At 43.8% G+C, this 27,297-nt stretch overlaps 1 protein-coding gene across 1 annotated transcript in view; it reads left to right on the top strand.

The window, feature by feature from the left end:
* Positions 1-12,949: 12,949 nt before the first annotated feature.
* The window catches only part of LOC116522295 (mitogen-activated protein kinase kinase kinase 3-like), a 96,633-nt gene continuing 82,285 nt past the window's right edge, over positions 12,950-27,297 (top strand). Inside the window, exon 1 of the mRNA XM_032237131.1 lies at positions 12,950-13,451. The gene's annotated coding sequence lies outside the window, so the exon portion shown is untranslated. The remainder of the gene's footprint in view (positions 13,452-27,297) is intronic.

Raw genomic sequence — 27,297 nt, forward strand, 5'->3', positions numbered from 1 at the left:
CGCGATCAGCTATCTTTCGCAGCAATAATTTTCCCTTTCAGCCACTAGATCCTTGGGGGAAATTGCCAGATGTGCCAAATGGCTTCCATGCTGACAGCGAACTGTCGCCCATAGATCCAGCCAGGCACTGATCCGCGCTTGATTTTCTACTCCAAACAGTCAATGCGGAAGGTAATTTTTCCCCAAACTGCACATGTGCGTGCAGCACACGTCAGGCACATGCGTGAGCGAGCGCGTGCAAAGTGCTCGATCACCAAACCAGTTGTTAAACTGGTAGGATCTCACCACTGCCTATTAGGGGCACAATCACTCATCCCCGGAGGCCTCAGCGAGCCTTTGCTCAAGGCAAAGCCACAGCAGAGAAGCTAGAGAGGAGACGGCTCCGATAAATATAGAGATCTGCCTAAGGTAAGTGATCCGGTCAGGCGGGATGAGGGTGGGAAGCCGGAGATATCTCAGTGGGTTGAGGAAAGCACTGCCTTATTCATCGATAACATATTGATTTGCAACTCAGAGGCCAAATTTACTGTGCTGGGGAAAAAAATCAAAATGATTGGTGGGAGTAGAAAACTGTTTCTTTGTCTGATTAGTTCTGCTAATAATCCTCTTGGAAGAAATGTCGTTCTGGGTAGCTGCACCCAGTGAAGAGAAAAGGGGGATCAGATGCTTCCAGATGTTGGGTGAAGAAGAAAATAAGAGGCAGAGATGCTGAAAGTCCCTGGTTTTATGCCCTCTCTGGCCTTTGATCTTGAGCTTGCATTCTGATTGGTTGTCAGACTCCCATGGGGCCATGCAGGGGCAACTCTCTAGGCTGTGCTTTGAGTCCATGTTTGGGTGAGCCTTGCTTCTTCCCAGGTGCCCTGTGGTTGAGATGAGTAAATGGCTATAATACTATCAGGCCTTAATCCCATCACCCTGGAGCTGAAGGGGGAGATCTTTGTTATGTAGAATAGACTGTCTCGGGTATTTTAATGGCCCAATGACAAAGGTGGGGGGGCTATTAAGAGTGAGTCTGCTTCCTGCCTAAAAACATGTTTCTCCCTTTCTGACCCAGGGAAATATAACATTCTGCCTTTTCAATATTGCCCAGGATATTTCATTTTTCTAGCAGAGGGGTAGGTTTTAACTTCCTACAGTCCTATAAACAATTCCAATAAGGAGGACAGTTGTTAAGGTGAGTCTTGTCTGATATTTTTGCCATTGTTGTTAAACAAATCACTGCGGTTGTTAGGCAAATCGCAGTCATTAAGTGAATCCTGCTTTCCGCATTGACTTCCTTATCGGAAGCCAGCGGAGACTGCATTGAGTAGCGATGGTGAACCTTTTAGGCAGAGAATGCCCAAAATGTGTGTGCATGTCCAAACTTCAAAGTGCGAGCACATGTGCATGCGCGCTCTGTGCATGCCCAGTAGAAACCTGAAGATCAGCTGGCTGGCAGGAGACATGCGTGCATGCGTGGCAGAGACCCGAAACAGAGCTGAGGGGATGGTGCAGGTGCACAAGGGAGGGTCCTGCATGCCACTTATGGCATGTGTGCCATAGGTTTGCCACCACTGGCATAGAGTGATCACATGTCCAAGATGCGGCAACCCTTCACTTTTTTCACTGCCGTTGTAACTTCAGTCACTAAACGAATAGTTGTAAGTCTTATTTGTTGACGGAAGGGAGGAAGGATGAGGAGGCAAAGGAAGAAAGGGTAAAGCAGAATTAAGAGTAGGAGAGAGGGTAAGAAGGAGGAGAAGAGAGGAGGAGTGGGGAAAGAGGGGAAGAAGAAAGGAGGAAGGAGAGGAGGAAAGGAGGAGAAGAGAGGAGGAGTGGGGAAAGAGGGGAAGAAGAAAGGAGGGAGAGGAGGAAAGGAGGAGAAGAGAGGAGGAGTGGGGAAAGAGGGGAAGAAGAAACGAGGAAAGAAGAAGGGGAAGAGAGGAGGAGTGAGGAAAGAGCGGAAGAGTGGGGAAAGAGAGCGGAAGAAGAAAGGAAGGAGAGGAGGAAAGAAGGAGGAGGAGTGGGGAAAGAGGGGAAGAAGAAAGGAAGGAGAGGAGGAAAGAAGAAGGAGGAGTGGGGAAAGAGGGGAAGCAGAAAGGTGGAAGGAGAGGAGGAAAGAGGAGGAGTGAGGAAAGGGGAACAAGAAAGGAGGAAGGAGAGGAGGAAAGAAGGAGAAGAGAGGAGTGGGGGAAAGAGGGGAAGAAGAAAGGAGGAAAAAGGGGAGGAAAAGAGGAGAAGAGGAGTGGGGGAAAGGGGAACAAGAAAGGAGAAGAGAGGAGGAGTGGGGAAAGGGGAAGAAAAGAGGAAGGAGAGGAGGAAAGAAGGAGAAGAGGGGAGTGGGGAAGAAGAAAGGAGGAAAAAGGGGAGGAAAGGAGGAGAAAAGAGGAGTGAGGAAAGAGGGACAAGAAAGGAGGAAGGAGAGGAGGAAAGAAGGAGAAGAGAGGAGTGGGGGAAAGAGGGGAAGAAGAAAGGAGGAAAAAGGGGAGGAAAGGAGGAGAAAAGAGTGGGGAAAGAGGGGAAGGAGAGGAGGAAAGGAGGAGAAGAGAGGAGGAGTGGGGAAAGGGGAAGAAGAAAAGAGGAAGAAAGAAGGAGGAGAAGAGAGGAGGAATGGGGAAAGAGGGGAACAAGAAAGGAGGAAGGAGAGGAGGAAAGAAGGAGGAGAAGAGAGGAGGAGTGGGGAAAGAGAGGGGAAGAAGAAAGGAGGAAGGAAAGGAGGAAAGAAGAAGGCAGAGAAGGGAGGTTGAGAAGATGGAAGGTTGTTGCAAAATAAGATGGAGGCACGGGGTGACAAGAAAGTGACCCAAACTATATTCTATATATTTATAAGAAAATAACGATAAAGATTAATGATGAATAGATAAATATTAATAGCAATTATATGTATATTTGTGAATGAATTTGACAGAAAAAAATAAAAAAAAACTTTATTTAAAAAAAGAATATTTATTTGTTGCACAATGTGTGGAACTAAAAACCAACTTCTTTAATTTAAGCACGTGATGCCAGCCGACGTCCTAAGATTTGCTCCCCCCTTCCTCACTCGAAAACCATCTTCCTGTAGGAAATCGGCTGTTTCTTCCTTGCAAAAGGGACAGAGAGGGGCAATGGGGGGGGGGGGAGGGAGGGGGAAGGGACTAAATCAGGAGACGGAAAAAATCACAGCAGCAATCACAATCTGACAGGCCACTTACGCACCCGCTTCATTTATAAATGGGTCAGTGTGGAAAGTAGCTAGGGAGCTGGAGCGACGGAGAGCCAGCATAAAGCTCTTATCTCTGGAACCATATGCGCTCACTTCCGTGATGGAGGTAAAATAAGAATCGCTGTAGTTGGAAAGCAGGAGGCCAGAACATGGACAGGAGACCGTGTGGGCAGCCCCGGCTTTCACGCAGGACCAATGAGAACGCCAGGCAAGAGATTGTCTCTGTGTTGTGTGTCACACAAAAGGAAAGAAAAGGCAGCCGATGGAGGGGGGAGGAAGAGAGAAAGAGACGGTTGCGAAACCCATACAAAAGTCACTTCACTGGCTGTAATGCATCCGAATCTGTGATGCACGTAGCAATGAGGAACCCATCAAATTGCAAAAAGGCCCTGCTGTTATGTTCATCCCGTTTCTCAAATTTGGGGGAAAAAAATCTGGTGCTGCGGCATTTCAATATAGAATAATATCTGAGCTAGAAGGGATCTTAGAGGTCTTCTAGTCCAACCCCCTGCTCAGGCAAGAAACCCTACACCACTTCAGACAAATGGCTGTCCAGCATCTTCTTAAAGACTTCCAGTGTTGGAGCATTCACAACTTCTGGAGGCAATTTCTGTTCCACTGATTAATTGTTTTAACTGTCAGGAAATTTCTCCTCAGTTCTAAGTTGCTTCTCTCCTTCATTAATTTCCACCCATTGTTTCTTGTTCTGCCCTCAGGTGCTTTGGAGAATAGTTTGACTCCCTCTTCTTTGTGGCAGCCCCTGAGATATTGGAAGACTGCTATCATGTCTCCCCTGGTCCTTCTTTTCATTAAACTAGACATACCCAGTTCCTTCTTCCTATGTTTTAGTCTCCAGTCCCCTAATCCTCTTTGTTGCTCTTCTCTGCACTCTTTCTAGAGTCTCCACATCTTTTCTACATCGTGGTGACCAAAACTGGATGTCGTATTCCAAGTGTGGCCTTCCCAAGGCCTTATAAAGTGGTATGAACACTTTCACGTGATCTTAATTCTATCCCTCTGTTTATGCAGCCTAGAAACTGTGTTGGCTTTTTGGGCAGCTGCTGCACACGGCTGGCTCATATATGATTGAGTTTGATAAAGAAGATTATTTGTAGTTGAGGGTTGGACTGAGGAGTCCTTGATGCTCTCTGATTTTGGAAGTTTTCTTGCAGACATTTTAGGGACTAGTACTAGTGAGGTTACCTAGCTTGGGTAATGAAATATCTGCAAGAAAACCTTAAGTTTGGGTTGTCTTGGAAACTGAGGTGAAAAATCATACCCCCTCAGCGGAAGGCGACTCTTCCAAGCTCTTTGTGGGAAAAGCCCAATTTGAATTTGCCTCCAAAACTTGTGGTTGCTCCAACACTGGAGTTTTTTTAAGAGGAAATTGGACAATCATTTCTCTGAAATAGTGTAGCCAGGAGTTCAAGTGGTTGTTTTTACTAAAAAGAACTAGTTGCAGGATACACCTGCCCCAGTATGGTGGTATTCTGCCTGTCCTTACCAGTTCAGGCGAACCGGTAGTGGCAGCGGCTAGAAGCTCCACCCTCACCCCGATGTAATGTGTGACCTTCTGTGCATGCGCAGAGGTGGCGTGAGCGAGTATAGTGAGTAAGCGTGCTCACATTTGCGAACCAGTAGTGAAGGTAAGTGAATCCCACCACTGGCCTGTCCCACTAGACCAGTTAGGATGGGTAGAAGCAATTTGAGAGAGACGTAATCCAGTTCTAAGCCATGACAAGCTTTAAAAGTTGGCAGCCAAAATCTTAAAATTGCATCTGGAAGCACATGGGGAGCCAATGTAATTCATGCAGGAGGAACTGCATCTTCCAAATACTCCCTCAAGAACAGCCCCAGGTAGAGTAATTCAAGTGGAAGTGGATTAAGGCATGAGCATTTAATTTAATATTTAAGATATTTTTAATAGTTGCGACAATGAAGTGTATAATGGGCCAGAAAACACAGTTGTAGTTGACTGCTTGGAGAGCAATCTACGATATGATTGATTGCTAGGTGAGAAGGAGGAGTTTCCGTTTTTTCCTGCCTTTTTCTTCTGTGTGTTTTCTTCGATGCCATTTTGGCTGGTAGGATGTTGCAGGAGGCCATCCAAGCCGAAAACAAAGAATGGGGAGCTGTAGGTGCCCCCCCCCCATGCCTCATTTTGGCCAGCAGGATGCTGTAGGCCGCCCAGGCTGAGAATTGAGTGTGGGGGGACCATGGTTGGTCCCCGTCTCCTATTTTGGCTGGCAGAGTGCTGCAGGAGGCATCCATCCCGTCTGCTGTACGTCCTGTCTCCCCACCCCGCCCCACCTTGCTGGCCCACAGAGGACAACTACAATGTTGATCAATGTCAGAATATTCATGATTGGCAGAGACATGGTAACAAGGTCAGCCAATGAATAGGCATAGCAACTAAGTCAGCCAATGGGAGCTGAAACAGAACTCAGTCTGTGCTGAGAATTGAAACTGAAACTACTCTTGTCTGCTCTGAACTCTTGAGATGAAACTAACTGTTCTCTCCTGCTTGTGTTCTGCTTGTAACTTCTACCAAGGTTGAAATAACCTACTATTGGTATTGTACATTTATTGATTTGTTATTGTGTATATAAAGAAGTTAGTGAATCCAGCTGAATCAGTTATCTGTGCTTTCTGGATTTGATTTTTCTGCAGCAAGCTCTTGACAATCCGGCCCTCCAAGAAATTCAGTTTGATACCTGTTCTATTCTGTTCTGTGATTTACCTCGCGATTTACCTCGTAAGGATGTGCCTGGCTGTCTTGTTTGCTGTCCAAATAAATGTAAAATGTATTTATTTAGATAAAGCTACAAGTTTGTGTCAGTTTCATTTGGACACCGGCTGTGCAATTCCTTGACAAAGTACCCCACCCCCACTTGGCCAGGAACAAACACACCAGATGCACAACACGGAATTGCACAAAAGCCCTGCTAGCCAAAGCAACTTCCTCCTCAATCAGGAGCCACAGGTCCAGGAAGGATCCCCAGATGTTGCGCCAAGTCTGTTTTGGGGCAGTGCCACCCTATCCAGATGGTGCCACTCAGTCTTCCTTGATTATGAAGCGAAGTTCGCTGTACCCCCATCTAGGCCTCTGCAAATAAATCGCGGTTTAGTGCAAATGCAGTCAGAGGAAGTCACCCATTGTATTTTTTTCTTTTTTTTGCAAAATGATTTTTTTGACGGATTCTCATTCAGATTAGCCCTGAAAAGTGCAGAAGTGGGATGGAAGATCACTGGGCTGTGGCAGAATAGGACAGGGCTGTCACAAGCACACAACAAACCAACCATGTTTTGTCCGCTAACAGAGATCTGAAATAATACCGGAAAAATAATAATTCTACCAAAGCAGCAGGAAAGGAAACATGAGTTATAGGTCTGTATATCTCTGCAGGCTGAACTCCAGATAGAGTGGAGCGCCTGACAACAAAGAGATTTCACAGTTAAAATGTTCAGCGGATGCATATTTAAGGCATGATTATAAAAAATTATCTCTTACTCTATGCTTACAAGCATTCTCTTTTTTCCCCCCTATTATCTAGTTTCTGGCTGCAAAGAAAATTGGGAGCTTGTTTCTCTTGTCCTTTTTTTCATTTTGCTCCCCTCTCGCCTCTTTTTATTATGTTGTATTGCCATTTGTTAATTTTTAATCTTTTAAAATTTTAAATAAAATTTATATTAAAAACACATGTTTTGTGGATGTTCTCCGCACTCTTTCTAGCACAGGGGTGTCCAGCTCGATTTCATTGAGGCACGCATAGTACTGGAAAAAAATGCTTCTGCATATGGTGCCACCGATAGAACCAGTTCGGTGGAGTGGCAGGCCGAGTTACTACCTACTCAGACGAACCCACCTCTGTCTCCAGTGTAAAGTACCCTAATGATGCCTGCTTCATAATGAGCGACCCAATATTGTAAGACAAAAAGCAGTGATTTATTAACAGCTTCATTAGGCATTCTTCATTTCTTATTTGCAGCCATTTTTTTTTTTGCTTTCTTTATCTGCTTTTGAACTTTGAACCGTGTTTCTGTCCTCCCTTCAGCCTGTCACAAATCATGTTATCCAATAGCTTCATTCATTTCAACCCAGCTACTGTAATCTGAGATCCGGCTCTGCTGCCGCTCTGCATGGAATATCAACATAGAGAGTTGACATCCGGCTCCCCTCACTTTTCAACATCCAGTGGAGGAAAGGGAGACCAGAGGGGGCGCCAAACCCTAGTCCTCCAGAGGAGCCTCGCCGTTCCTCAGGCCACGTGGAGGACCCCCTAATGGCAGCACAGTTTGTCCAAAGCGCAAGTGCTCAGCCTTGTCCTCGAACTCGCAGGGCACTGGGACCACACAGCCCCAGCCCAGCACTGCTTCCCGAGTGGCTGCCGCGCTGCACGTACCACCACCTCGAGGCGGCTGCTGCTGTTTTCTCTCTCCTTGGCCAGGTTGCTCATAGTGTGCGCGGGAGGGCAAAGTGTATGGGTAGGAGGCTCCCTCTCTCTCTCCACGTAAGGAGACCCAGTTTTGTAACCAAAGCATCTTCAGAGTTAGGATGGGACACCACCAGGAGAGGTCAGGAGGAGGAGACAAGGGGATGGAGAAAGGGCAGCTGAGCCTCTGGGGGCCAAGAGCTAAGGCAGGACTTCCCTCAGACCCTCCCTCATTATAATCTCCCTTCCTCTTCATTCTTCCTTTTTCCTCTTTCCTTCCTTGCTCTCTTCCCATCTTCCCTTCTTTTTCTTTCCCTTTCCCCTTCCCTATCCCTTGTTAGATGCTGAAGTGCAAAAGGGGAAACATCTAAGCACTCCGCGGCTGGATACGGCACACGGGCCTTGAGTTTGGTATCTTCTGTTGTAGAGTCCCCACATCTTTTTTACATCGTGGCGACCAAAACCGGATGCAGGATTCCAAGTGTGGCCTTACCAAAGACCTTATAAAGTGGTATTTTTCGGAGTATAAGATGCACTTCCCCCCCCCCAAAAAAAAGAGGGTGAAAATTTGGGAGCGTCTTATACACGGAATGCAGCATTTTTGGCCTTCCAAAACCCCACCCCCTTAGCAAAAATGGACGTGCAGAGGGTTTGGGAGGCTTGTAGAGTGCTCCTGGGGGCTGGGGAGAGCAAAAACGAGTGAAAAATCATCAGTTTTTTGTTCCATTTTTTGCCCCCCAACCCCTAAGAGCACTTTGCAGGGCTCTCCAAACTCTTCACATGCTCCGTTTTTCACAAAAAATAAGGCTTGCAGAGAGTTTGAGAGGTCTGCAGAGTGCAAAACCTTTTTTTAAAAATTAACCTCTTCAAAATCTTGGTGTGTCTTATACTCCGGTGCGTCTTATACTCCGAAAAATAAGGTATTGCCCATTAGGCCTCTTAAGATCACTCTCGCAGTTACTACTACTGAGCCAGGTACTCAGTAGCATTTCCATTCGTTTTTTGTTTTTCCTTGCCTAAATGTAGAGCCTTACTTTAATCTAACTCCAAAGCCATAAAAACCAGAGATTTTTAAGATTAGAGAATGGGATCCCCCACTGCAGCCCCAGGTGGCCAATAGGAACCAGCCATCCTCCTCCTCTGCGCTTTCAAAATTAGAATATAAAATGCAAAGAAAATGGAAATAATGTGAAACTAGGGAATGAAAAAACAGAAGAGGAGAAAGTGTGAGGTAGAAGGGGGGAAAAGGGGGGGGGAAGCATTGACTTCCCACTCTTTTTAGCACAGTAGAAGAAAATAGCATTAAAGACACAATGTTTTACTTTTATACAATAATATCACTTAGCCATTTCTATAACAAACCTATCTAATTGGCAAAATCAAAACTCTGGTTTTTTTCCCCCATCACAAGTACAAAACCCAGAAATGATTTTCAAATGGAAACAAGATTGAATATGTTCTTTTCTGTGAAAAAAGCAATCAATTTAACCATCTCTTTTATTTTTATTTTTTTTGCTGTGGGAAATAATCAATATTTCTGTTTGTACTTATTAATCTTGTCATATGAAGGAAGTCTTCAATTTACTACCACAATTGAGCCCAAATTTTCTGTTACTAAATGAAACAATTTGTTAAGTGAGCTTGCTCCGTTTTACGACTTTTCTTCCTGCAGTTGTTAAGGGAACGACTAGTTGTTAAATTAATCAAACTGTTGTTAAGCACACCTGCCTTTCCCATGGAGTCTTGCATGTCAGAAGGTTGCAAAATGGGATTATGTGACGCCGGGACTCTGCAACCGTCATAAATGTGAGTCAAACATCTTAAATTTTGATCACCTGACCGTGGGGATTCTACAAAGGTGGTTAAATGTGAAAACAGATCTTAAGTCACTTTTTCAATGCTGTAACTTTGAACAGTCACTAAATGAACTGTCGTAAGTCGAGGAACTACCTGTATATTAATGGACATTTCTCCCCCTTCCCCCCCGCAAAAATTGAAGATTTGCTACAGATTGACTGTGGAAAACAGATGTGGAAAAACACCACTTTGAAACTACTCATCAAGATCACATTGGACATGCAGAGAAGTCCTTATTTAGTATCCTAGTATGGTTTATGTTGATTGCTTATTTAGTATCCGATGATTATCACTGATCTTATGATTTATGATGAATATATGGAATGGAATAGAATAGAATAGAATAGAAAATACGGAATGGAATATAATAGAATAGAAAATATGGAATAGAAAGGAATGGAATGGAATAGAATAGAAAATACGGAATGGAATGGAATATAATAGAATAGAAAATATGGAATAGAAAGGAATGGAATAGAATAGAAAATATGGAATAGAAAGGAATGGAATGGAATAGAATAGAAAATACAGAATGGAATGGAATATAATAGATTAGAAAATATGGGATAGAAAGGAATGGAATAGAAAATATGGAATAGAAAGGAATGGAATGGAATAGAAAATATGGAATAGAAAGGAATGGAATGGAATAGAATAGAAAATACGGAATGGAATGGAATATAATAGATTAGAAAATATGGGATAGAAAGGAATGGAATAGAATAGAAAATATGGAATAGAAAGGAATGGAATAGAATAGAAAATATGGAATAGAAAGGAATGGAATGGAATAGAATAGAAAATACGGAATGGAATGGAATATAATAGAATAGAAAATATGGAATAGAAAGGAATGGAATAGAATAGAAAATATGGAATAGAAAGGAATGGAATGGAATAGAATAGAAAATACAGAATGGAATGGAATATAATAGATTAGAAAATATGGGATAGAAAGGAATGGAATAGAATAGAAAATATGGAATAGAAAGGAATGGAATGGAATAGAAAATATGGAATAGAAAGGAATGGAATGGAATAGAATAGAAAATACGGAATGGAATGGAATATAATAGATTAGAAAATATGGGATAGAAAGGAATGGAATAGAATAAAAAATATGGAATAGAAAGGAATGGAATAGAATAGAAAATATGGAATAGAAAGGAATGGAATGGAATAGAATAGAAAATACGGAATGGAATGGAATATAATAGATTAGAAAATATGGGATAGAAAGGAATGGAATAGAATAGAAAATATGGAATAGAATAGAATAGAAAACATGGAAAAGAAAGGAATGGAATAGAATAGAAAATACAGAATGGAATGGAATAGAATATATGTTATAGAAAGGAATGGAATAGAATAGCAGAGTTAGAAGGGATCTTAGAGGTCTTCTAGCCCAACCCCCTGTTCAGGAATTAACCCTACACCAGTTATGGCTAATCTTTTTTTCCTCGGGTGCTGAAAACACACTCGCGCAACCATGTGCCCACACCCATAATGCAATGCTCCTCCCATGCATCCCACCCGCTGCACATCTGCATGTGACCCCCATCTCGCGCTCCTCACCTCCTGCGCATGTTCGCAGGACCCCCCCCCCCATGCTCACTCTGTGGCTGTGCACACATCATCTCCCGCCCCTTTTGGCCTCACATCTCAAAAGAGCACTGGAGAGGGGGGGGGAACCTCCCATCGCAAAGCAGCACTGAGAGGGGGGGGAATCCTCCCTTTCCCCCCTCTCCACGCTGTTTTCGATAGGCGGCTTCTCAAAACCGCGCTGAGAGAGGAACAAAGCCTTGCAATTCAAAACAGCGCAGAGGGGGAAGTCTCCGGACATCTAGAGCCAAGGTGGCGCAGTGGGTAGAGAGCAGTACTGCAGCCACTTCAGCTGACTGCTAGCTGCAGTTCGGCGGTTCAAATCTCACCGGCTCAAGGTTGACTCAGCCTTCCATCCTTCCTAAGTGGGTGAAATGAGGACCCAGACTGTGGGGGCAATATGCTGACTCTGTAAACCGCTTAGAGAGGGCCGAAAGCCCTATGAAGCGGTATATAAGTCTAACTGCTATTGCTATATTGCTATTGCTATCTGGGAAGGCACTGGCTACAGAAAGTGAGGAGAAAGGTTTGCGCGTGTGTCTCCCACCTGCAGGGCAAACCCAAAAATCATCTGGCCAGAGGGAGGTGTGTGCGCTGGGCAATGGCTTGCGTGCCCGCAGAGAGGGCTGTGTGTGCCATCTGTGGCATGCGTGCCATAGGTTCGCCATCACAGCCCTATACCACTCCAGGCAGATGACTGTCTAATCTCTTTTAAAAAACTTCCAGTGTTGGGAGTATTTACATTACAACTTCTGGAGGCAAGTAGTTCCACTGATTAATTGTTCTCAGTATCAGGGAAAAAATTTTTTTTTAATTTTTATTTTATCAATTTCATATATATTCACAATTATATGATCTCATAACTGTTATTAATAATATGTATTTATAACAATTTTTTCCCTACAGTTGACAATATACTTGAAGATTGCTTTCTTACCATCCCATAGATCCATCTTATCTTACAACGGTCCTACTTCTTCTTCCCTCCCTCTTTCCTTCCCTCCTTTCTTCTCTCCTACTCTCCTTCCTTCCCTCCTTCCTTCCTCCTTCTCCCTTCCCTCCTTCCTTCCTTCTCTCCTTCCTTTCCCCCTTCCTTCCCCCCTTCCTTCTCTCCTACATTCCCTCCTTCCCTCCTTCCCTCCTTTCTTCTCTCCTTCTCTCCTTCCTTCCTTCTCTCCTTCCCTTCCCCCTTCCTTTCCTCCTTCCTTCCCCCCTTCCTTCTCTCCTACATTCCCTCCTTCCTTCCCGCCTTTCTTCTCTCCTTGCTTCCCTCCTTGCTTCCCTCCCTCCCTCCTTCCTACCCCCCTTTCTTCTCTTTCTTCTCTCCTTCAGTATCAGGAAATTTATCTTGCTTCTCCCCTTGATTAGCTTCCACCTGTTGCTTCTTCTTCCCCTGCCCTCAGAATAGCTTGACTGCCTCTTCTTTGTGGCAACCCTTGAAAATATTACCATTGTAATAATGATTCATGACTTTGTTCCTTTGTATGTTCTTGGAGAACTGCTGAGAATTTGCACTGGAGACAAATTCCTCGCGTGTCTAATCGCACTTGGACAATAAATAGTATTATTTCACACCTAGCACCCCATCCGCTTTCACTCCGGATTGACTCTCGTTTACATCCCAGCCTTTAATCCCAATCAACGCAGCTCTTTTTCTTCGGAATCCTCTTGAAGAATTTAAATCGTTCCCTCCGTTCCTTTTCCAAAAGCCTCTGGAAGAGGGATGAACAACATCTACCACCTCGTGGTCTCCAATCCATCCCGGTGGCAGCTCAGCCGAAGGCAGCCTCCGAACGCGATGCCAAAGCGTGCTGAGCGCCCATTGGCTGCCGCCGCCTTTGACGTCATCCTTTCCTGCTGCCCGGGTCCCCTTCCTTCTGCGCTCTGCGCTCTGCAGCTGCGCTGGGACGTTCGCGGGCGAAAAGTTTTTTCTTGTTTCTTTTTCTTTTGCAACATTTTATTTTAGCTTCCGAACTCCTGCCTCCCCACTTCCCCCTTTTCTGTCCCTCGCCTCCTTTGCAAATCCTCTTCTTTTTCTTTTTGGAAAGCAGAGGAAACTGGGGCATTTGCTCCTTCCCCACCCACCGGGAGCCCAGGACGAGTTTTATAGCTGGAAACTTTTCTCTTCTCTTGGTCTGGGGGAGGAAGAGACCCCGTCCAGGAAACACGTCCCGGTGCCACTCTGGCGGGGCAATTGCCCCCTCCCCTTCTCCTCCTCCTCCCCCGCCCCCATTTGCCTCTGCCAGGGGAGGGGGGCCTTGTTGATTGATTCTGCGCCCCATCATTCCCGATCCCCGAGTATTTGGCTACGGGACGCCGAGCAGCTGACGGAGCGAAAGGAGAAACTTCGGCGTTTTCCCTGCAAGGAAGGAAAGGTAAGCCGCGATGGATCCGTGGCTTGAATAAGGCTGGGAATCCGCTCCAAAGCCTTTTTCCAAGCCGGATCGCGCGATCTTCTTTTCCCCTCCTTTTTTCGCCTTGTTGCTCGATTATTCAATGCGCAGGTTTTGCACTGCGGTTCCGAATAATGCTTCAGTGCTTCTGCTCATCGTTCTTGACTCTTGTATGCGTTCGCACAACCGCCGAGGGGTGGGGGGTTTAAGCTTCCCCATCCGAGATTAGCGAGTCGTCTGAACCGGTGCTTCAGAAATCTCTGGGGTGGATGGACATGTTGGCAAATGCCCTGTAATTTTTTCCCCACGCTGCCACTCCTTGGGAAAAAAAAACTTTTCCTTGATTTATTATTCCCCTCCGTTTCTTCCTCCCACCCAAATAATCATCGCTGGCTTTGTACAGGGGATGGAAGAAAGAGGTAAGCATCGGAGCTGGGAGGAAAGGTAAAAAATAAGCGACGCCTTTAAAATAATATCTCGGGTGCAAAGAGTTAAAAAGTTGGCAAGCAAGATTTTGGGCCCTGCAAAAAATAAGACAGATGTTGACAGCGACAAGAGTTTTTTTGCATGGAGAATTTGCTTTTATTTTGGATGTCGGAACTTCAGGTAGAATTCTTCCTGTTTTTGGAAGAGAGAACGAATACATTAACCATCTTCCCTCCAAAAAACCCCAACTAATTCCATCTGTTTCAGGCCACTGTCTCCAAGAGGGCACTTTGCTGCAAACTGCCCTGAACCCATAGCAGTTTTTATTCATGACGTAAACACACACACACACACACACACACACACACACACACACACAAACAAACACAAAAACAAAGTTCTTTGCATAGGTAACCCTGGCTGCTGAGATTTAGGGGAACAAATCTGCACAGGAAAATTAAGAACTGGCATTTCTGGAAAATCAGCCTGTGCCAAGAAAAATATTTTACCGGACTTATTTTTTCATTGGATGGAGTGATTTTAAAAAAAACTTCTGCTTTTACCCTGTAGCTCTGCAAATGCTCAGAAAATAATTCCCTGGATGATGAAAGAAAAGGAAGTAACTTAGCTATAATATTTAGGGGTTTCTCCCTACCCCTGCGTTATAATGATTTGAAGGCTCATTTTCGACCTTTGAAGCTGGGGTGGGAATAACAAATATGAACAAGCACCGTTTCCCCCCCCCCACACCCCCCTTTCTGTTTTTTTCATAGTCAGTTGCTGCAGGTATCTGGGATAAATAAATTGTGAGGTCAAAGTGTAGATCAAGTTCAACAGTGCCAAAGATGCAAGACCGGAAGTGCGTGTTTGTTTCGGTTTGATGCGATAGGTAACCAGGCCATCCTACCCTTCTGCATTCAACCTTGGCTAAAGAAACCATAGTTTGTTGGCTTGAATATGAAGGTAGCTTAGTGGAAAGGGGGAAGCTGATCGGTCAGCATTCCTTTGTTTATAAACTGATCAGGAAAAGAACTTGGCAAGGAAATATCAGTTGAATGCAAATGCGAAACCTGTGTGTTCTGTTAATAAAACAAACTTTAGAACTTGCTTTAAAAGCCTTCGGGGGAAGAATTGAAAAACCATAGGAGGTTCACCTAGTCCTTGAGTTACGGTCACAATTGAGCCCAAAATTTCTGTTCCTAAGTGAGATGTTTGTTAAGTGCGTTCTGTCTGATTTTGTGGCTTGCCTTGCCTCAGTTTTAAAATGAGTGATTTGCAGATGTTTTAAGTTAGTAACAATCTGAAAATTCTGTTGAATTTTCTTGTCAGAAGGTCAGGTCGCAAAAGGGGATCATACGACACCCCCCCCCGGACACTGTGACCATCGTCATAAATATGAATCAGCTGTCAAGCGTCTGAATTTTGATCACATGGCCATGGGGATGCTGCAACGGTCGTTAAGTGTGGAAAATGATCATAAATCATTTTTTTCCAGTGCTGTTGTAACGGTCACTAAATGAATCATGTAGTTGGTCCTGGATTTATATAAACCAGCCATTAGAACAAATAAGGAAGATTGCAAACAGCTGTGTTCACTACATCTGGCGGGGGGGGGGGAGAGATATTGCAGATTGGAAAATAAGCACAGGAAAGAGGCGAACAGAATAACTATGGTGGTTTCAACTACCAAGAGTCATCTCTGGAGAAGATTTGCAGCACATTAATTTAATAATAATAAATATAAATGTTTCACAGCTTGCTACTGGAAAGTTCATCAAGGCATCAGATCAGCGGCTGTGTCACCCAAGACATTCGACTCGAGATGGGGCCCCTTGGATTTAGCAACCTCTGGGCTCTTTTGACACGCAGCTCAGAACAAGAGCCACAACTCAGAACTGTGGCTTAATGCACAAATGTGGTTGATGTGCAGATGAAGCGAAACTAAACCATGGTGGAACGCTGGAAATAATTAGCTGCCTATTTCAGGTTACGAGCCAAAATCTTTGGGTGACCTCGTGAGCATCTTGGGATTCCTTCAGGATAAACTTTCTGGATTGCTATCTGAGACACAAGCTCTTTTTTGCAGGGGACAAAGAGATGCTCTTGATATGTTGGAATTTGCTTTCTTTAAAAAAAAAAAATCTGAATAGGATATTTCGCTTGCATTTCCCCCAAAAGTTTACATCGCTAAGGACCGTGTAAGTCACATCTGATTTTTATATCTTTTCTTTTTGCCATGATTGTTACACAAATCACTGCAGTTGCTAAGTGAATCACACAGTCATTAAACGAATTCAGCTTCTCCCAGCGTCTTTACTTGTTGGAATTTGGCTCGGAAGATCACAAACAGTGATCGCATCACCCTGGATTGCTGCACATGTCGAAATTACATTCCACCTGGCAAGCACACAAATTTTGATCACAAAACTCCACGGCTTGGGAATTCTGGGAGTTGATATTCCTGCATGCCAGTTGTGGAATTTTGAAAGTTAAAACCCATGCGCACCTCCTGGGGAATTCTGGGAGGCCTGTGCATGCAAACTTGTGTATTCTGGGAGTTGAAGCCTGTGCATGCCGGCTGAGGAATTGTAGAAGTTGGGGCTGTGCATGCCAGCTCGGGAATAGCAATAGCAACAGCAGTTAGACTTATATACCGCTTCATAAGGCTTTCAGCCCTCTCTAAGCGGTTTACAGAGTCAGCATATCGCCCCCACAGTCTGGGTCCTCATTTCACCCACCTCGGAAGGATGGGAGGCTGAGTCAACCCTGAGCCGGTCAGATTTGAACCGCTGAACTGCAGCTGAAGTGGCCTGCAGTACTACACTCTAACCACTGCACCACCTTGGCTCTTAATAGCAATAGCAGTAGACTTATATACCGCTTCATAGGCCTTCAGGCCTCTCTAAGCGGTTTACAGAGAGTCAGCATATTGCCCCCAACAATCTGGGTCCTCATTTTACCCACCTCGGAAGGATGGAAGGCTGAGTCAACCCTGAGCCGGTGAGATTTGAACCGCTGACCTGCTGATCTAGCAGTAGCCTGCAGTGCTGCATTTAACCACTGCGCCACCTTGGCTCCTAATACTGGGAATTTAAACCTGTCTATGCTGAATAGGGGAATGCAGTGGCTAAGATGCTGAGCTCGTCGATCAGAAAGATCAGCGGCTCGAATCCCTAGCGCCGTGTAACCGAGCGAGCTTCCGTTACTTGTCCTAGCTTCTGCCAACCTAGCAGTTCGAAAGCATGCAAAAAGGTGAGTGGAAAAATAAGGACTTTGGTGGGAAGGTAACAGCGTTACGTGCGTCTTCGGCGTTTAGCCATGCCGGCCACGTGACCACGGAGACGTCTTCGGACAGCGCTGGCTCTTTGGCTTAGAAACAGAGATGAGTACCCCCCCCTAGAGTCGGGAACAACTAGCACATATGTGCGAGGGGAACCTTTACCTTTACCTGATGCTGAATAGGGAATTCTGGGAATTGAATACCATGCATCTGCCTATTTTGCATCCAATGAATTTTGGGGAAAGTATGGGAAAGCAAAAAAAAAAAATGCTGGTAAAAGCTGGGATTTTCTGGGGAATTTGTGCAGATCTTTCGGGGGCTTCATTTGGAAGTTGAAAGTGCTCCTGTTCTTTTGAAAGACCCTTTTGTTCCCCCCCCCCCCGTCCTCCATACAGCCTTGAAGTCTCAGGGTTTTCCCGTCTCCCAAACGAGCGTGCTTTAATTTTCAGTAGGCAGAAAACCGCAACTGTGCCACGTTCATAAATGGTGAAAAGAAGTGCTTTCTAACTCCAGCGATAGGAGCCGGCCACCGGAGACCAGGATTCGGGGCTGGCGAGAGAGGCTGATGGAACTTGAAACTTGCATGTTACACTTGAAAAATGGCCCACATGACTTGCGTCAGGGACATGCTGAAGTTGTTTGTTCCTTCGCAGGACAAATTGTTTCTTGGATATGAAACAGAGCTAGGATTTTCTTTCGGAATCCTCTGGCCCTCGGAGGAGCAATTAATGGCCTGCGGAGTTGAAATATATATCTCAACTTTCCTATTCCTATACGGGACTTGCTAGATTTGTATTTCACCTGAAAGTCAAAGAAACAAAAGCAGGATTGGGTGTGTGTGTGTGTGTGTGTGTTTGTTTTGTTGTTGTTTATTTTTGTTCCATTTTTGCACAATCCAAGAAGACCGGACCGATTGCCTTCTGGGAATTTCCATAAGTGAGGATGGATTTGAATCTTGGTTTCCTCCATTCTGCTCCATCGCTTTAACCCAGCGGTTCTCAGTCTTGATGACTTGAAAGGTGTGTGAACTTCAACTCCCAGAATTCCCCAGCCAGCATGCAGGGACTTCAATTCCCAGAACTCCCCAACTGGCACAGACCAGCTCCCAGAATTCCCCAGCCAGCATGGGAGGGCTTGAACCAGAATTTGGACTGTGTTCGCTGGGGAATTCTGGGAGTTGAAGTCCACACAACATCAGATTGTCATGGTTGAGAAATACTGCTTTAACCACTACACCACATTGCCTCTCAGAGGCTTCGTCGGGTTGTGACCAAGACCAAAATGATGGCAGATGGAGCATTGTGGTATATCTCTTGTTGTTAGTATTGAGGTTGCAGACATGTTCAAAAGAAAAATGGATTTTGACTGTTTCCTCTGGTTGCTGTTGCAACCTGTATATTTAGACTTAAGGACAGGAATTCTGAATTTGTTCTCAAATTCACATCTCTATTTAGATGTATACCGCAACATTAATGAAGCCAGTTAGATTCCCAATAGTACCATCTGCAAAAAGGAACATGAATCAAATTGTCATTCAAAGGAACATCATATCATAGCAGAAGTCTTCCTTTTAATATGATAAATCCTTCATCCCTCCCCTACTCAAGCAGAAAAACCTATACCATTTCAGACAAGCAACTGTCTGGTTGTTAATGTAAAAGGCAAATACCACTCACTCATCATGAAATCTCCAGAATCGTAAAGTCTACAAACTTGAAATTTAGCACTTATGTTCCGCTTGGCTTCTAAGTGATTGCTAAGAAAGGATTTTTCGAAATGACCATCATATCATTAGTATTTCTTATACAGTAATTCACATGCTTTGATGCTAAGGAGTTCTACTTCCTCTCCCCACCTGAAAAGAACTCTGTTCCAACTGCCAGTTGCTTATATTAACACGCTTTGATGCTAAGGAGTTAGACATTCTACTTGCCCTCCTCACCTGAAAAGAACTCTATTCTAACTGCCAGTTGCCTCACATTCTGTTACCTCAGTTCAAACTGGTAGACATTCCACTCCTTCACACAGGAGCAGTCGGGGGCTCCTTACAGTACTAAACGTTGCTACCTCACCAAAATGTCTATGCCTTTCACCTCTGGAACTGCTTCCGGATTCAAGGCAGCGGGAGCGATATTCCCTTATCCGTTTCAATCACCGACAACCACTGAGCCAATTTCTCCTGCATAGCTCGATCATATGGTTTCGTCACGAAGCACAGATATCCAGCTAATAGTTAATATAACTGCCTTATTATGGTGATGATTATGATCATCACTCATCCAGCTTGGATCATTGGCCGTATCTCCTTGTTCACTGTCCAACTGAAAGGAACCAACAATGAGGTTCTGACATCAAATGTTAGGTGCAGATCCGTAGACGGGAAAATATTGCTGTGGAGTTAAAGAAATAGGACTTTTAAAAACCACATTTTGGAAGAGAAGTCATCTAGTAGAAACTTAGTGGAGCTATTCCCATTGTTCTGGCCATGTTTTATGATCCCACCCTTGCAATGGGTCAGTTCCAAGTTGGATCAGATATGGATTGCTCAAAATGTCCCATATAGTTCAAAACAAACCATTTCAGAAGGATCTATGATCCAGTTAGATTCGCCTAACGAAGTGTCTAATATCCTACAAAGTTTAGGGAATGAGATATCTTATGATCTTTCTTACGAATTTACCTAACATAGTTGGATTTTCACTTCCTAGACTTAATACAAATAATCCTTGACTTACAACCATTTGTTTAGTGACCGTTTGAAGTTACAATGACACTAAAAAAAAAGTTACTTATGAGCAGGGGTAAAATGCTACTAATTCGGGCTGGTTCCCTCAAACCAGTAGTAAAAAAAAAATGCTACTGGTTCATCCCAAACCAGTAATTCCAACGATCAGCTGTGCTGCGTGATTTATATCCTGTGCTAGAAAGCAGGAAATCCCGTGAATCTAAATCACACGGCACAGCTGCCTCCTCACCCTCACTGTTCTACTTACCTTTGCAAACTCAGAAAAGGCTTCTTAACCCTCCTTTTTCAGCGCTGCCGATAGCGCCTGCAGTGTGCCTGCGGGCAAAGCACACGCCAAGCAAACCGGTAGCAGACTTCAGAGCATTTCACCCCTGCTTATGACCCATCTTTCACAGCACTGTTGCAGCAGCCCCATGGTCACATGATTAAAATCCAGAGGCTCACATTTTTAACACTTCCTGTTTCCCGGGTCATGTGATCACCTTTTGCGATGTTCTGATGAGAATGGGGAAGCCAGATTCACTTATCAATTGTGTTACTAACTTAATAACTGCAGTGACTAACTTAACAACTGTGGCAAGAAAAGGGTGTAAAATGGCACAACACTCACTTAACAACGGTCTTGCCTAGCAGCAGAAATTTTTGGGCTGAATTGTGGTTATAAGACAACAACAATCTGTATTTCCGGTTTCAAAGACACCAGTGTAGTCTTCACCATTCTTTCTGTTGTGCTCTGTTTTACAAAACCACTTTAACTGGTTTGGTGCTTCTAGCTTGTAACGTCTAGAAACCAAGATGTTCTGCAGAATAGACATTAGTCAGGAGGCTGGGTTGCGTAGGAGGACTAGTAAATGTGGACATTCCCTGTTTAGAAAGAATTTTCTAAGCCTACTTAAGAGTCCTTATTTGTTTCCTGATTTTGATCCTCTTTATTTAAGAGTTTAGGTTTTCTTGTAGCTAATGTTTCAGTTTTTTTGCCATAAACCTCATGCTAAAGTAGGAAAAATATATAGGGCCAAGGAAATTTAAGCCATTGGTATTTCAGAGTTCAAATTAGGTTGCTGATTCATTTTTCCCTGTAAATACTGATGCTCTAAATTACTTAATCGTGCTTTATAGATGAGAGTTGAACAATAATAACTTTTCTTCGGAATTGTTCCCCCCGTGAGTCTGGTTCAGTAATATGAAGCACTAACCCTCACAATCCAACATCTAAGATTTCTGCTTGCAGCTTCCAAAATATCAGTTTTTATTAAAGGGGAGGTCTGTGGTTTGAACAGATGAAATCAAAATGTTACCGCTTCAGATGTTCAGATAGGACAGATAACTTCCTTAATTGCTGGGGAAGCATTTCTCATGAAGTTAGATAGGTATTTTCAGATGTATTTAATTCAAGTACATCTGAGGTATTTTCAGATGTATTTAATTGTAAGTAGCTGATAACCAGGTATTGCCCAGGTATTTATTTATCCTAATCCATAACATTTGTCCTCAAAAATAATCCCGGAGCAAACATAATTTCTAATGTTGAATTTTCCCCATTACCAAAGGAAGCCCCGTTGTGGAGTACTGTGAAGCCATTACCATGGCAACTCCACTGTGTTGTACAGGCCATTTTACAGCAGTACGGTAGAAGCCATTTTAAGGCGCAGCACACTGTATCTTAACAGAACACACACCCTGATGGGGTGTCTTACCCCCACAGTATTTGTTTCCAGAGAATAAGTAATCTGTGTACCAAGTCTGGTTGAAATTGCTTAAGGCGTTCCAGAGTTATGCTGGTACACACACACAGCCATTTATATATGATGATGATGATTGATGATGATGATGATGATGATGACGACGACGACGACTACAATATCCATACTATCAGGTGTAGCAGGAGTTGGGTACATCTAGTGACTAGTCTAACAAAGAGAAGAACTAGGACATACTAACAGTCTTCCAATATCTCAGGGGCTGCCCCAAAGTTAGTTAGTTTCCTTTATTTGTATGCCGCCCTTTTCCCTAGGGGGACTCAGGGCGGCTCACAATTCAGAAGGGTGGGGGGGCAAGACAAACAGTATTCCAAACATGGAGACAATACAACATATTAAAAGAAAGCACAACAGTCACACAATCCGGGTGGGGTTAAAATCTTAACCCCAGGCCAGCCGGGACAGCCAGATCTTTAAAGCGGCGCGGAAGGATTGGAGGGTGGCGAGGGTCCGAATCTCCACGGGGAGTTCGTTCCAGAGGGTTGGAGCAGCCACCGAGAAGGCTCTCCTCCGGGTAGTTGCCAGTCTGCACTGGCTGGAAGATGGAATTCGGAGGAGGCCTAATCGATGCGATCGGATCGGTCTAGTGGAGGTAATTGGCATTAGAAGAGGGAGTCATGCTATTCTCCAAAGCAACTCTAGGCAGACAAGCAATGGATGGAAACTAATCAAGGAGAAAACTAACCTAAAACTAAGGATAAATTTTCCAACAGTGAGAACAATCAATTAGCAGAAGAGCTTGTCTCCAGGCGTTGTGGGTGCTGCAATATCGGAGGTTTTTCATAAGAGATAGACGTAAATGTCATGGAAATAGTTTGATTTCTTGAAACAAGAGATTGTAGCTTCATCCAATGCACGGATATAATAGAATGGCTCTCATGTACTCATCTCAGCTAAAATTGCCCAACTCCCTAGCTTAGAACTTGTGTTTAAGCGTTGAATTAAAATAGTTTATATGTATTTGTAAGTCCAGTGTACAAAGCATTATCTCTCTGCATTAGGGGAACAGTTTCCATCTTACGGCCGTGGGGTTGCTTTGGGTTCCTTAGTGAGCAAATTGTGGATGGGAGGACGAAGCCTTCTTAGACAGGAGAATATGCACCAGTCTTTGGTTTTTATACCTTCAATCTTCATTATTTTTGTGAATTTCTTAAAAAATGCAGCTTTGGAGATACTCTTTGTAGAGGCTGTTGGTCTTCCCACCAAACAAACTCCAAAAAGTAGGTGTGCAAACTACAGTTTGAAACATAAGTCCATTGGTTTTTGGTGACCCACCAGGTTTCATCACAATTCCCATGTTGTTCAGTATTTTCTTACTAACATCCGTTGGAGATCACCCAGGACTCTGCTTCTTACCTTCCAACTCTAAAGAAGAGTTAAGAGTTCTTGGGCATTGTCTGAGTTTCAGTCAGTCAGCTACAGGTAGCCTTTGAGTTGCAACCAAAATTCAGCCCAAAATTTCTGCCGTTAAGTGAAACATTTGCCCCATTTTACTATCTTTCTTGCCACAGCTGTTAGGTGAATCATGGCAGTCGTTAAGTTCGTGACACGGTTATTAAGTGAATCTGGCTTCCCCATTGATTTTGCTTGTCAGAAGGTCGCAAACGGGGTTCGCATGACCCCGGGACACTGCAACGGACATAAATAGGAGTCAGTTGCCAAGCGTCTGAATTTTGATCCCGGCAATGGTTGTAAGTGTGAAAAACGGTCATAAGTAACTTTGAACGGCCACTAAATGAAAGACTGTAAATTGAGGGCTACCTGTAGATCAGTGATTTTTTGTCACTGCGTGCCAAAGGCAATGCGTGCGCCACACCCACCACCACCACCCCTTGCATGCCTGCGCATGACACCCCCCCCTGCGTATGCGCGCATGACACCCTTCCCCCGTACCCCGTTTTGGGCCCAGTAGGCCTCCCTGCGGCCTCCTGGGATAAAAAACGGGTTGCGGGATATGTGACCCCCCCCCCAGCACATGTGCACTCATCTCCCGCATGCCCTAGAGACCCAGAGATCAGCTGGCTGGTGAGAGGCGCGTGTGCATGCGCCGGTGGAGCTGAGCTGGGGCGACGGCTCGCGTGCCCGCAGAGAAGGCCACTTGTGGTACGCGTGTCATTGGTTCACCATGAAGAATGATAAAAATGATAGATTCAACCCCCTCTTAAAAGTTAGGTGCCTTAGAAAAACTCCGCAGACGAAAAATGGGAGTAAAAACATCGTCGGGGAAACCGAACAGCTTTGTTAGGAAAAGTTTAAGAACCTTCACTTTGGAATTTGACTTTTATTTCTGAGGTATTTGTAGCAATGAAATTCCTGCCTGCTCTACAATTACATCCCTTCCTGGTCCAGAATAATCCGACTGAATGCCTTTTCTGTGTACGGAAAACAGATTTCGGAGCCTGAAAAGGAAATATGGAGTCCGTTTGGGTTAGTTTCTTTCCATAGAAACTCCAGACGTGCATATTTGCTTTTTCCCATGAAGTGATAGCAGTATGTGAGAGCTGCTGCAGAAATCGCCTACCGGGTCTTGTACAAATTCGCCACTAAAGTCCCATTATTTCTTCAAAAAAAAAAAAATACAGGACCCAAAATTATGAACTGTGCTTCATTCAGAAGTACTTCAGGGAAAAAAATGAAAGGGAGAAGGTATGTTGTTGGACTGCAAAGAACGAGCTCGCTTCCAAAGTAGAATTATTTAGGTGGGTGGGTTTTTCTTATAATGGGGCAGGCCCCGTTCCTGTCTCTTTGGTGGTTCTGATTGAGACATTGCTGGTTTCACGGTGGATAAAAACCATTGTTTTTTTTTCAAAAAAAAATTTTTTTAAAGGATTTATAATTTAAATCAGATTTTTTTTAAAATTTAAATTGGGTTGTTTTGATTTTTGTCAAATTTGTTTTAATAAAACGCTTTTGGAGTAAAAAAAAATGTTACCTAAAGATGGTTTTCTATTTAAGATACATTAATAATTATTTTATTCAGGCGGAAGAGCGGGAAACAGAAGAGAGAAGAAAGATGAGAAGAGAGGGATAGGAGAGAGGGTAAGGGGGGAAGATGAGGAGGATAAGGAGGAGTGGAATGTAGAGAGCGGAGAAGGAGAAAGGAAGGGGAAGTAGAGTAGGAAAGGATGATGGAGGGAAGAAAGGATGTAGGAGAGAGGTAGAAGAAAGAGGTGTATGGAGTGCAGAAGAGCTAATAATGCGTTTTTATCTTTTTGGGCGTTGATGACAAGAGGAACTAATGTAATTACTACTTAATACAATAGGATACTGGCTATGTAATAGTATACATGTTATGAAAATGTTATGAAAATGGAAAATAAAAAAGTATTTGGAAAAAAAATAATTATTTTATTCAGCACAAAAAGGAGCTTAGTTATGTATATACTGCAATATTTATATTTTTGTTGAATCCATTTAATGACTTCAAACTCTGCAAGCTGAGATAAACATGCACTGTATTGATGCATTGGCACAATTTCACAGTAACTGTGAGATAAATCATTAAACAAGATTCAGGAATATTCCTTCATCCCGTTGGTTTGCAAATCTATGCACACTACAAACTCTGTGATTGTTTGAAGAGAAACGCACCTGTACCACCACAGGCTCTTAAGAGTGAGGAAGAAGGGAAAGCAGTAAAAATGAAAGTGAAACCTTCTCAGCAGCTTATAAATATAATCTTAAAGAGCACCTGTCATTTCAGGTCCATCATGGGCAGCCCCTGTTAATGGACATCCACTCTCGCCTGCTCTCTCATTGTTACTGCTGAATCACCAGCCGTCTCATTGAAGTGAACAGGACTGCCGCTGAGTCAACAGTAGCTCTTTAAAAATTATGATTTATAAAACTAAAGGTATAAAGGGTAAAAGTATATAATATATACCATCCTAAGAAACCCCAAAGACAAAATTGAGTTAGAAAATCAAGGAGTATGTGAAATCCCATGCCCCACCTGCCCCACCACATACATCGGACAAACCAACAGAAGAATAAGTGCACGCATTGAAGAACACAAAAACGCAATCAGAAAAGAGGAACCAACTTCTTCCCTGGTCCAACACTTTAAAGCCACAGGACATAAAATTGACTTTAAAAAGACCAGAACTATTGCCAAGGCTGAACATTTTAACAACAGAATAATCAGAGAAGCCATTGAAATAGAAAAACGCCCACACAGCGTGAACAGGCGGGACGATACCTCCCGCCCGCCAGCCATTTGGAAGCCTGCCCTTATTGATAAACGAGTCCCTAACATGAGGAATGACTATCCTTACATGAAACACAAACCCCCAACCAATCAGAACACACCTCCACCCAATCAGAACACAACCAAGCTCCCACCCAATCAGCTCAAACCCCCACCGGCAGTTAAAAGGAAGAAACAGCCGAGATCTCACATTGCTCCTGGAAGCACGAAGCCTGAAGATGACGAATGAGACTTCGTTGAAACGTCGCCAAGACACTTCTAATTTTACGCGGGACAAAACCCGAATAACCAAAGACCTACATATATAGAGAGTATATCTAAATAAGGATAAAACTTAGGATAGCAATATAGAATCTTTTGTAAATAGGATTGCTACGAAAAATATGGAACCCGATATGGAAAAGCTGTTACAAGTGTAAATTTGGGGTTTTTCCTTTAAAGGTTGGAAAATGTAGCAAGTAATATATTTTTTTAAAAAATAATAATAATTACGATTTAAATCAAACCTTTTAATAGGGAGTTATATATCGTGATTTAAATCGAGCTGATTTGAATCAAATCCACCCTGCTGCTTTTCTTTAGGTTTTGGAGATGAAAGTGGATGTGAAGAACAAGATTTCGGGATCCAATTTGGGTCGGTCACCGGGACCAGGAATTTTGCCTTTGGAGCTTTTAGAGTTGTGCTGGAGTCCATCCTTGGGAAACTGAAATTTCAGGGGTCCAGCTTGAATCAGAAAGCTCAGAAGAGAAAATAGCAATAGCAATAGCAGTTAGACTTATATACCGCTTCATAGGGCTTTCAGCCCTCTCTAAGCGGTTTACAGAGTCAGCATATTGGCCCCAACAACAATCCGGGTCCTCATTTCACCCACCTCGGAAGGATGGAAGGCTGAGTCAACCTTGAGCCGGTGAGATTAGAACCGCTGAACTGCAGATAACAGTCAGCTGAAGTGGCCTGGGTACTGCACCCTAACCACTGCGCCACCTCGGCTCGACTCTTGTCCCAGTGGCCGCCCCAGATTGCATTCTGTCCCATGATCCCGGGATGTGTATATTTGCTTTTATTTGTAACAAGATCTCCTTGGAAAGAACTGGTATTCATTTAATGCCAAAGTTACAACAGTGCTGAAAGAAGTGACTTTATGACCATTTTTCACACTTGTGGCCGTTGCAGTATCGGACGCTTGGCAGCTGACTCATGACGATTGCCGTGTTCCTGGGTTGTGTGATCCCGTTTTGCAAACTTCCAAGAAGCCCGTTCTATGGAGGAAGCAAGATTCACTTAATCACGATCACTACGTTAAATGTGAAGATTCACTGAACAACTGTCTCGCTTAGCAGGATAAATTTTGGGCTAAATTGTGGCTGTAAGCGATCAGACTAAAACGCAGAGATGTCACTGTCGTTTC

This window comes from Thamnophis elegans, chromosome Z (assembly GCF_009769535.1).
Source record: "Thamnophis elegans isolate rThaEle1 chromosome Z, rThaEle1.pri, whole genome shotgun sequence".
NCBI lineage: Eukaryota > Metazoa > Chordata > Lepidosauria > Squamata > Colubridae > Thamnophis > Thamnophis elegans.